Here is an 8,381-nt window from a genome sequence, read left to right as displayed (position 1 = left end):
CTTCGATAACATTGTTTCTCTTCTTGTCATCTTGGACAATCAAGATCGTGTATATTGCTCTATTAATATCAGCTCAGTTATTTTGATTTCGGTGAGTATTGTAAATATTGTTTTTTCTTTGAACTATTTAGTTAATTATAAAATTTCGTTCAGAATTATATATTTCGACGTGAAGATAGAATGTTTAGAATATGTAGGTATTACTGTAAGACATCCTGTATTTGGTTATGAAGATTGTTGAAGATTTTGATTACTGTTTACATTGATTTAAGAATTTATATTTCAGTATAAATGTCGTTTGAGTTTTTTCTTTGTTTGTAAGAATTAAATTTTTTTTTTTCGCTTTGAACTTTTAAGAATTACTGTAAGAATTGTGTATTTCATTATGAATATCGATAGTTTGAAGTTTTTCAAGATAATTTTCTTTGAATTACTTGATCGTTTAACAATATACAGACGATTGTTTTGTTATATAAACATGATCGTTCATCTTTATGAACATGAAAATTTTCAATATTTTGTATGATCAGCGTCTTTAAACGATCGTATATCAAATTCAATATGATGGTTTAAACGATCAATATCTTTAAATGATCGTGTATCAAATTAAATACGATTGTTTAAACGATCAGTGTCTTTAAACGATCATATATAGCTTATTCTATACGATGATTTAATTTATTATATACGATCGTGTATTGGTGTTAAACGATCGTTTAGTATTTATTAACTTCTTTTCACGATCGTTTAGTATTCTCTTATTACATCTAAATACTTAATTATATTTTTTTCTTTTCCAGATTAGAATGTCTATTCCTATTGTTATTTTTTATGGAGGTCAATGGAATGGCTGCAATGTTTATGAGAATTACTCAGTGTCCAGAATTTTGGTAGATATGCAAGTCAACTTTAATTCTTTGGTTGCTTTGACATGTGAACAACTTGAATTGGATGAATCAATTGAATTATCTATTTTACTTGATTTTGATAAAAGTAATGTTCAAACTGTGGTGCCGATAAAGGACAATGATGTTGCTTGATATTTAGCTTTTGCTAAAGACGCAACTAGTAGACATTCATTAGTTGCCCATGTAAGTGTTAATTGTTTGAGAACGTCTTCTTCATCTAGTAGTGTACGGGAGAATGTTGATATGTCACTAAATATAGATTTTTCTTCTTCTGTTTCAAATGATGAAGTTATAAGAGACATCTCTTATTATTCTGATTTGAAGGAAAAAAAGTTTATTTGAAAGTAAAGAAGTGCTTTCAAAGTGTTTTTGCATAAAAGCAGTGAAGAACAACTTTCAATTTAGGACTACAGTATCAAATTTGAGGTCTCTTGAATTTAGATATTTACAAGAAGGCTGCAAATGGTATGTAAGGGCATCTCGCTATAAGAAGAGTGATTTGTAGATGCTATGAAAATACACTTCTGACCATGATTGTTCATTGAGTATTGCTCAAAGTTCTCACATGCAAGCTTCTTCAACAGTAATTGGCAATTATTTGATAGATGATTTTAGATTTATGTCTACTGATCGTTCCATTCTTAAAGAGATTGTGCATAAGACTCGTATAAATCTTGGAGTTAATATAAGTTACCAGAAAGCTTGGAGGGCAAAAGAACATATGGTAAAGATATTACATGGTGACACAGTTGAATCGTATGCCTTGATTCCAAGATTCTTTGATAAATTGGTTGAATCTAACCCAGGTATGACCAATTTTATATATCAAATTTAAACTGATTTGCAGATAGATGTGGATAGACTAGTATCACAGTGTATCTAGATAGACCAATATTAACATCTTTCATATTCTTTCTTTTCTTTTTTGTTTGTGGTGATAGAAATGTGTTTTTAATTATTATAAGCACATACACTGCTTTAGAAATGGATGATAGTGGCCATTTCAAGTTTTGCTTTATGACTTTTAGTGCATCAATTGAGGGGTGGAAATATTGTAGATCTATTATTTCCGTTGATGGGACATTTTTGAAGTATAAGTTTGGTGGCATCCTATTAACAGCCTCATCACAAGATGGTAACAATCAGATATTCCTTCTTGCTTTTGCAATTGTAGATTTTGGAAATGATGTATCATGGATATGGTTTTTTGAGAAGATACAAGGTAGCTTTTCAAAGTGGGCTAATTTAGTCATTGTTTCTGATAGGCATCTTAGCATCCCCAAAGGATTTTTAAGAGTGCTTCCTGATGTTGAGTATTGTGTGTGCACAAAACGTATTTTAAGTAACTTGAAACTCCATTTTAAAGATCCACTACTTGATAAATATTTCTTTAGCTGTGCTTATACCTACACTGTTGAAGAATTTAAGTACCACATGAGATGCATGGAGTCTGTTTGTTCAAATATTAGAGATTATCTTAGTAGTGTTGGTTTTGAGAAGTGGTCTCGAGCATATTCACGTAGACGAAGGTATAGAATGATGACATCAAATTGTGCAGAAAGTGTAAATTCAGTGTTTAAAGATCTTAGAGAACTACCTGCGGCAACGATATTTTGTTCAATTAGGGATGTATTGCAAAAGTGGTTTTATGAATGAAGAAAAGCTACTTCTACAATGAAGAGTCATTTGACTTCTTGGGCTGAGAACGTTATGCGCTTAGAACATGAAAAGTCGAGAAGATTATTGGTAAGATTTTTTTTATCTCGGATAGTTAGAGATAGATTGCTATCTTTATTTATCAAATAAATAAAGACAGCAATTTATCTGTTCCTGTCTCAGATAGGCACTGGTAGATTGATATTTATATTATATCTGATGTATATAGAGATTGAAATCTATTTCTTCTTATTTTATTAATTGTCCTTATTTGTGTTATGTATTAGGTTGATCCAATAATTACAACTGAATACCAAGTAACGGATGAAAATCAACAATTTATTATGAAGTTAAACGTGGGATTTTGTAGTTGCCGAGTATAGGATGTTGAAGAAATTCCTTGTCACATGCTCTTTCTGTTCTACGAATGCTTAATTTAGATACCTATTCTTATGTATCTGAGTTTTATTATAGAGAAACACTATCAGTAACATACAATAGTTGTATTCAACCTATTGGATCTCATTTTGATAGGAGAGTTGTAGATTCTGTCATGAAAATATTACCCTAGTCTTTAAACGGCAGGCTGGAAGACCAAGAAAACAAAGAATTCCATCAGTTGACGAATTTAGTAGTTCAACCAGATGTTCCAATTGTAATCGTAAAGGAGTAGGACTTGTAAGCAAGGCAAGGTTTGAACAATTAATGAAAATGCGTACTCTCTCTCTTTCATTATTATGTATACACGTTTGATATTAAATTTAATGGAGAGTTGATATCGTTTAGACATTAGATATATAAACGATCGCTTAATATTTTTTATGTGTATGTAGTTGATCGTTTAGACCTTACTAAATGATCATTTAAAGATATATCCACAATCGCTTACATTAGTGTGATACATATAAATGATCGCTTAATATTCTTTTAGATATTAGTGTGGTTTATATGAACGTTCGCTTAATATTTTTTTATGTGTATTAAGAAGATCGTTGACTTTACTAAACGATCGCTTAAAGATATATCCATGATCACTTACATTAGTGTGATACATATAAATGATCGGTTAATATTCTTCACATGTACGTTTAAAAAATTGCTTAATATTCTTTTAGATATTAGTTGATTTATATGAACGATCACTTAATATTTTTTATGTGTATTAAGAAGATTGTTTAGACTTTACTAAACGATCGCTTAAAGATATATCCACTATCGCTTACATTAGTGTGATACATATAAACGATTGCTTAATATTCTTCACATGTACGTTTAGGAAATCGCTTAATATTCTTTTAGATATTAGTGTGGTTTATATGAACGATCGCTTAATATTTTTTTATGTGTATTAAGAAGATCGTTTAGACTCTACTAAATGATCGCTTAAAGATATATCCACGATCGCTTACATTAGTGTGATACATATAAACGATCGTTTAATATTCTTCACATGTACGTTTAGGAAATCACTTAATATTCTTTTAGATATTAGTGTGGTTTATATGAACAATCGCTTAATATTTTTTATGTGTATTTAATTGATCGTTTAGACCTTACTAAATAATCACTTAAAGATATATCCACAATCGCTTACATTAGTGTGATACATATAAATGATCGCTTAATATTATTCGCATGTACGTTTAGGAAATCACTTAATATTCTTTTAGATATTAATATTTTTTATGTGTATTAAGAAGATCATTTAGACCTTACTAAATGATCGCTTAAAGATATATCCACGATGAGTATTTCTCTACACGAATTTTTTTATATTTTTATACAATTGTTTTGTGATATTTATCTAAATGAATACAAACATTCACTCAAAAGTACAAGAACCAAATATATATTTATTTACCAAAAGTATTTATTTGCCCAAAGTTCCAGTACATGCTGTTGTCTAAACAGTTTCATGTTTTTCATAGTTAGACAATCATGGTCAGCATTTGTTACAAGGCATTCAATAAATTTTGAACAGAAAATGTTACAATCCAATGAATGCCCTTTATGTAATGTGGTATTCGATCTGACTACTAGCCAAGGGCTATATTTGAAACGTTTTGAATGGAGGTTCATTCCAATTGCAATTGCGAGTGAGAGGATGCATCGTGCAGGCATTTGAAGAGCTTCATCAATAAGTTTTTTCTCAACATAATTTGGCATTGAGCCGAACATGTAGATCTTGCATTTCCTCATATCAACTGCAATAGCCAATCAGTATTCTCTTATGTTGATGCAGCCAATCATGTAGTTGACATCTCCCCACCCTTGTTTATCTTGGAAATCACCAAGAGCTGTATTGAAATAGTATTCCAAATCTTCTTCTGTCCATAGATTTAAGTGTACTGTTGTGTCTGTCCATTCAACTTTCTTATTGTCTGTTGTCAGCACATGAATATCAAAAAGTCGTTGTCAAACTATGCAGTGTGGTTTATTGATTCCAGTTTTGAAGAACAAGTAAAAAAAATTTAGTCAAAATATAATTATGCAATTTAACTTCTATAAAAAAAATTAAAGAATAACAACTTACTATAAACATGGAATCTATTACTCTAAAAGTATACTTGTAAAGTTGCTTGATATGCAACATTTTATTCTGCAAGTGGGACAATAGCAAATCCATGGTCTATAAAAAAAATTAAGCGATTGTTTAGTGAATAGAATCGAGAGTATAAGCGATCATTTAGAAAATACAAGTGATCGTTTACTTACTAAGCGATCGTGTAATATATATATATATATATATATATATATATATATATATATATATAAACGATCGCTTGGTTAGATAAAGAATGTTGTACTCGATCATGTATTTTTATATATAAAATGAAATTTGGAAAGAGTACTTATGTTTCCTAGTATCCATGTGTTTTCTTTAAGCTTTTTGAAAAATTCTTTCTTTCTGGTTATGGAGACTACTTTCCTTTCTTCATGAGTTTTTTTTTTTTTTTTTTTTTTTTTTTTTTTTTAATCTTTTCCACGATAAGTATGCTTTCCATAATTTTGGATCCACTTGCCACATGGGATCATATCTATCTACATCTCTGATTTCGACATCTGGGACAGGTATTGTAGGTTCTGATATGATCTCAATAGATGTTGTGGGTGGATTAACTTGTTGATCTTGATCATGCATCTTTTTATTTGCTATTTTACATAGCTTTCTTCTCTTCATTGGTTTTTGTTGTTCATTTATTTCCCATAATCCACAATGTTGTTAACTAAGAAAAAAAATAAAAAAAACAATAATAATTGATGCAAAGTACTTTAGAGTTCTTTTATATACATACCAATAAAAATTCTAAATCAATTGTAAAACTTTCTTTTTCTGTTACTGGTTCATTTTCAACCAAAGTAATTGCTTCATCATTTTTTTGAATCTCAACCTATCGTTTTGGTTTTTCCTGTAATGTATGATATTAGACAAGTAACAAACTATTAATTTAAAGGACTACACATTTTGTTGTGTATACATACCAATTGAGATTCGATTTTTTTAGTTGAGGTAGATTGCTGCACATTTCCAATTGTTTGATCCTCAATTACTTATTCATTTTCTTTTTCTATCTCAGCCAAAGCAACTGCTTGATTATTTTTTTGTATTTCCTACAATGCATAATATTAGATAAGAAACAAACTTTTAATTCAAAGGACTATACAGTTGTTGTGTACACATACTAGTTGAGATTCTTCATTTACAATTGAAATTGATGGTGACACTTCATGAATTTGTACAGTTTGATCCAATGGAGCCATTGCAGGTTGTTTGAGAGTACTACTTGATGATGGTAGTATCTCACAAAGTGGAAGAGGTTGGCTCATAAGTGGAAGAGTAGTAATCATGTCTGACAGGTTTTTTTCTTTTTGACTTTGACTATTTATATTATCCGATAAATGTCTTATAGTCAATAGCAAGTCTGCATCCCTGTCATCTATGCTAATATCAATACCTGATTCCTCTTGTTGTTGCCTAAACAAAATGAGAAAACAATGAAAATAAGAAAAAATACATTTACTTATTTAGAATGTAAGCAGTTTTCAACAATATAAAGCAGTAAACAATGAATGAAATGTTAACCTTTGGGTTTCCTCTTGATGTTAGTATGTTGTTCTTCAACATATGGTTAGTCATTGGTGATCATATCTTCTTTATTTTGATGATCATCATTGTCATTCTGATGAGTATTATCATTCCCTTGATTTTGATTTTGATTCTAATAAACAAATAAAAACGAAAATAACATTAAAAAATAATGGATTGTTAAACGATCGTGTATATAAAAGTAAACGATGATGTATTATATCTAAGCGATCGTGTAACTTTGATAAACGATCATTGAAATATGATAGGCGATCAGATATTTTAGTTAAACGATCGTTTATTTAAACAACTGATAAACCAAATACTTTCTGAAAACAAATTTTACCTGGATCAATCTCTCTAGAATCTGCTTCATTTTAGACAGCTTTAATGACTGCTTTCTAATTGTGTCATCCATCCTAGAGACTATAGAAGTCAGTGTAGATAAATCCTTACGAACTTCTTTTATTTCGTTCTTCAGTTTCTTGTAGGATTTCAAATAACTTTGTTGTTCTTTGCCATTGGACTTCTTTGATCTGCAATGTTTCTTGTTGGTGATTGGATGCATTTCAGACTGGTCAGCCACTGTTTAACTTTGTTTCCTTCGTGGTGACAGTTGTGGAAATGAGTCTGATTGCTCTAATGATTGGTTGTTCATTACATGATCAGGAGTATTTGTATCATTGTCGTTAATATCTAGAATGGATTCATCATCCTCCATTTCCATGTTATCATCCCCTCGAATTCGACTCTCCATGAAAGCTTTCTCTTGGGTTGATAGCTTCAGTTTAGGTTTAACAATAGTCTACAATGTTATAATCAAAGAATTGTTAATATAAAAGATCGTTTATAAAATAATATGATACTACATATGGTATTGAATATAAACGATATTGCATTAAGCTAAATGATCGTATATGTTAAAATGTAAACGATTGTGTAATTGTATTAAACGATCGTGTAATTTTATTGAACGATTGTGTAATTGTATTAAATGATCATTGACAAGTTTTACTTACATTTTTATTGTCGAATATGTTCTTCTGCAGCATTTTGTAAGATGGAGCTTGTGTACAATTCCATCTCAATATCCTAGGGATTGATCCCTTACTATTTTTTGTGACCAAGTGCTCACTTGCAGTTGAGAGTACTTCATAAGTCCACACCTAAAACATTTAAACAAATATGTTAAACTTTGATGTTTAATTTGCATTTAATTAAAGTGTATAAACAAATAAAAATCACCTGAAAAGCAAGCACGTAGCCTTTGATGTTGTAGTATGTCACTGTTTTGGAACATTTTGTCTTCTTTAGCTCGTATGCTTCTTTTTTCCCTTGTAGGCTTGTCTTTTAACTGTTGAGCAGACGAGTGTAGAAGAAAGTTGACCAATTAAAGCTCTTAAATACTTCTTCATCATCAACTCTTCCCAAAATATCCAAGTCAAACTGTGTTTTCTTATCCTTCCTGACCATCATAGTTTCTATAAAGACGGCCAAGGCGACCTTCACAGCATCATGATCATTTCCAAACTCAAAATTCTTGAAAATTTCCTCAACTTCCAAGCATGTTATTATTTTATTGTTTTCTGATCTAAATAGAAGGCTTTGTAGGCGCTTGTTATCATAATCTTTCTTCAATGTTATATTTGTTGGCCACAATCCAGTTATGATGTTGAATTCTTTTTGGGTGAAACAGACGTTTTTCCCTAAAACTGAAAAACAGATTCCAT

Source organism: Cucumis melo, chromosome 6, assembly GCF_025177605.1.
Source record: "Cucumis melo cultivar AY chromosome 6, USDA_Cmelo_AY_1.0, whole genome shotgun sequence".
NCBI classification, from domain to species: Eukaryota; Viridiplantae; Streptophyta; class Magnoliopsida; order Cucurbitales; family Cucurbitaceae; genus Cucumis; species Cucumis melo.
This window is presented reverse-complemented; position numbering follows the sequence as displayed.